The sequence below is a fragment of the Myotis daubentonii genome, chromosome 1 (assembly GCF_963259705.1).
Source record: "Myotis daubentonii chromosome 1, mMyoDau2.1, whole genome shotgun sequence".
NCBI classification, from domain to species: Eukaryota; Metazoa; Chordata; class Mammalia; order Chiroptera; family Vespertilionidae; genus Myotis; species Myotis daubentonii.
Window position 1 is genome coordinate 202,272,630 of NC_081840.1, and position 4,048 is coordinate 202,276,677.

Sequence of the window (4,048 nt, forward strand, 5' to 3'; positions counted from 1 at the left end):
GGAAGGAAATGTCTGGGTCGTGGCCCGGCCCCGGGGTAAGGCCAGGGCATCCGCAGGAGAGTCCCGAGAAAGGCGCGGGGGCCTTAGGGAACCAGACCCACGAGGGCCCAGGCCTGGGGAGGCGCCGGGACTCGGGTTCCCAGAAGGAGGCTCCGCGCAGGCTCGGCTCGTCCTCCCGCCTCGGAAAGAGCCGGGAGCCGGGCGCGCGGAGGACCGCGGGCACCAATGGCCGGGCTCGCCCCGCCCCGGCCGGGCTTCCCGGGGATTGGCTGCCCGCCGCCCCGCCCCGCGCCGCCCCGCGCTGCAGAACCGGTCTCCGCGGTGCGCGCCCGGCGCCGGCCTCTCAGTCTCGTGGAGTCGGCGGTGAGTGCGCCTCTCCTCGCGGTCCCGGCGGGAGGGCGGTCCCCCAGCGGCCGGGTGGGGTGGGCTCGGGCCGGGAGGGTGGGGGGGGGGGGGTCATCCCGGGTCCCCTCAAGCTTTGCCCGCCCGGAGCTCCTCTGCTCCCGGCGGCCAGAACCGAGGGGTAGAGTAGCGCTTGGCGGCCCGGGGGGCGGGCGGCCTTGCCCGTCCCGGTGCCGCGCGAGGCACAGACACCGCGCGCAGCCGCCTGGAGGTCCCCGCGGGCGGCCGGGCGCGGTTACAAGTTTGCGCTTTGCTTCCCCAGGGCGCAGCCGCGGCTACAGTGTAGCGGCTGGGGTTCCGGCCCCACCCGGCCTGCGGGGGCGAGAGCGGGCCCCAGCGCGACCGTGGGCCTGGGGAGTGTGTCTCCGACGCCTGTGGGTGCAGCGGTCTGAGGTCTAAGCGCAGGTACGTCCCCTTTTTTTGAAATGAAATAACCCAGGCCCAGAGCACGTGGCACATGGCGACCAGAGGGTGCCCGGGCACCGGTTTGGTGCAGAGGCCGGAGTCTGCCCGCCTAACGTGAAGTGCATTTACCTTCTCGGCTCCGCGGGGCAGAACAGCTGCATCTAATGGGGTCGGATCGTTAACCGGGGGGTTCTGGCGAGAGCGGCCTGCAGGACACCGTAGAGGACCCCACGTCGCCCTTTCCTGTGCCCTTTTAAGGCTGACTCAGTGCCTTAAGAGGCTAACACAGAAGGGTAAAGCAACTCTCCATAAAACCCAGAGAAGAGATGGTAAAACTCCTCTTTGGATCCTGTCTGGAGTCACAGCTGAGACCAGAAAATTTCCCTTTCAGTTTGAGCAGCTTTTGTGTTATTTTTACACAATCATGAGCAAAGTGATACATTTAACCTTAGCGGTGGTGGTACCTTCAGGCCTGCTTTTAAAACTCTGGGGATGCCGTCTAGTGTTTTCTAATAGACAGGGGAGTTTGGGTACTTTGGTTGTCTTTGAAGACGGAAGAAATCCAGATGGTAGAACCACATGTACACAAGGCTTTTTCTGAACATTTGAGACAAACAGAAGACGACATGTCAAAAGTTTCTTAACTGTTTAGTCATTCAGAAACTCTTTTTTTTATAGGTTGAAAACGACAGGTACAAGCCGTTGATGCTGGAATGCTGTGATGCTGGTATTTTAACGGACTCAAAACCAACTTTCAGGCTAAGTGCATTTAAGGAGGTCAAGCATTGCTGTCTAAGTTGTAGCAGCCATGTGTCCATGCGCCGGCACAGGAGTTCACACGCAGTAGCTGGTGGTGAGAGAGCAGTGCAGCGGGCACCTCATTTGCATCTTTTCATTTAATTCTCACAATTATGTGAAGTCAACACTGTTCTCTAATTTTACAGATAAAGCAACATTAAGTCCCCCCACCAACCCTCAAAGGGCTCTGGACCACCCCTATACCCACCAGGGACACAAGTCTTAGTCAAGGATGGGAAGGAACTCCAACCTCTATGGGAAGGACCTTACCCAGTTCTCTCATATGATAAAGTTCCAGGGATTGCCAGTTGGGCCCACTATACTAGGATCAAACCCTAGGTACAGGCTGAGGACCTAATTCCTCTGGACCTGGCTTACACCTTTTTGGCAAAAAAGACCCCAAAACAAACCAGAATGCTTCTAAATTCCAGGTAAGGCTCAGCAGTCTCTTCTATTATCTCCTAATTCACCCTAGCTAATTCCGGTAGCGCTTATCAATTGGCCAACCTTATTGCCATTACTTTACAATTCAATACCACCTGCTGGGGATCTATAAAACCAACATCTCTGGAATTGGGGAGCACTTACTGCTGATCTAGTCTAAGGGCGAAGGGCAATTGTCTCACTCTTATCGGTGATTCTCAAAACACCCTACATTTGAATCCCCAAAGGGGGCCCCTATTTCTTGAAAGAATTCATGAAAAAAAAATCTATAGCCCCTCTACTTGACCCCCTAACCACAGCCACATTTTCAGCCCAGGGAGTCCAACTCTGGGGAACCAGATTCTCCATCGGAAGGGGAAGCCAGGCCTCGGGAAAGTATTCTTATGCTGACATCCAGGTAACTGAAGAACTTACCCTTCCGAGGGAATTTCCTGGATTTGGGGATCCCGTGCCTACCTGGCTTTGTCTGCTGGATGGAGAGGTGTTTGCTCTCTAGGCTATGTCATCCCTGTGTCAGCGTGATGACTCCATAGCCCGGAATAACAGCCCCCTTTCCCTCCCCATTTCGGAAGTCATCTAAATGGACAAGCAGGGTTTCTCATCTCTGCCATCCTCCTGGGGGGAGGGGACAGCTATAGGAGCTTACTGGGGATCCAACAGCTTTTATCCCAAAATAGCTGCTGCTCTAAGACAGGAGAAAATTAAACATGTTAGAAGAGCAACTTGATTCCTTAGCCTGTAGCCCTTCAGAACAGAACGTGGTACCTGTTTACACCTAAAGGAGGAATGTTGCCTCTATATCAATCAGGGCAGGTACAACAAAACACCAGACATCTTTGAAAGGGCAAGCAACGGATTACTGGGGACTCCTTCTGGAATGCCAAATCTTGGCTTCTCTTCCCCTTCCCTTTGCTGCGACCATAATTCTGGCTCCTAACATTGGGCCCATGTCACCTTAATTTATTCAACACATTCCTTACATAGCAGCCATACAGCTCTGTCTGAAGGATACCAGGTCCTCACTCCCATGGAACAGACTCCTTATTCCTGGCCCCTGGACGGATGTCCGCACCCACATCCCTCAGCGAACAGCAGGCATGGGAACCCAAAGCCCCACAATGACCCCAATCAGCTTGAAGCAGCCAGAGCAGTCTGCCCAGAAGACCCCAAAGAATTGGGTTCCCATAACTTGTGGGGGAGGGATGTTAGGTAGGAAAGTAGACTACCAGTGGTAGTGGCTCAGCCTCCATCACCTATGTGTGGCCCTGAACAGGAAACCTTATATGCAACTTTTTGGCTACATGACCTGGAAAGTCATTTCTCTTGAGATGTAGTGTAACATACTGAAACAGGTTAGGCCAACTGGGGAGTGGGGGGAGGGGGGGGGGCGAGGACCACAGGGCAGCTATTAAGAATTAAGTTCTTCACAGCATTTACATTGACTCTACAAAAGCTCCAAAATTTGGCCCAAATGGAGCATATGTCAGCATTTTTTAAAATGAATATTGCATAATGTAAGAAGGGATATAAAAGACAGTGGTGCTAAATAGAATAGGAAAGTACTGGTGGCGATGGGGAAAGTTTTCATAAGGGAAGAAATGTGACTGCAGCGAGATGAAGACAGGCAGGTGTGTGCTAGAAGTCCTTCCTGGTGCCCAGCTTAATGTCAAACTGGTTTTCTTAAAATCTCTAATAAAGGTATATAATAATCCACTTTGGAGTCAGTGTTTGTTTCATAATGCCACGTTTTTGTTTTCTAAATTTCATTTTTTTGATTTTTCCATGTTCTATGAAATCCAGCCTTATAACTTTGTAATTTTTTGTTCGTTCATTGCTTGTACTACCCTATTTTAGTTCACAAAGAGTTTGAATGTAGTTTACAAGAATATATTCCAATGAAATTCTAAAAACAGGAAATTGTAGTATAGGGGAACTAAGGTAAAGTCCGGTGTGGCTCTGCTGGAGCGTTGTCCTGTAAACCAAAAGATAGTGGGGTGTA

At 52.1% G+C, this 4,048-nt stretch overlaps 1 non-coding gene across 1 annotated transcript; it reads left to right on the forward strand.

Moving 5' to 3' along the window:
* The first annotated feature begins 1,052 nt into the window (after nt 1-1,052).
* On the forward strand, nt 1,053-1,174 carry LOC132225130 (small nucleolar RNA SNORA26). The gene has a single exon (XR_009450796.1). It is a non-coding gene; the product is annotated as a small nucleolar RNA SNORA26 (small nucleolar RNA).
* The last annotated feature ends 2,874 nt before the right edge of the window (nt 1,175-4,048 follow it).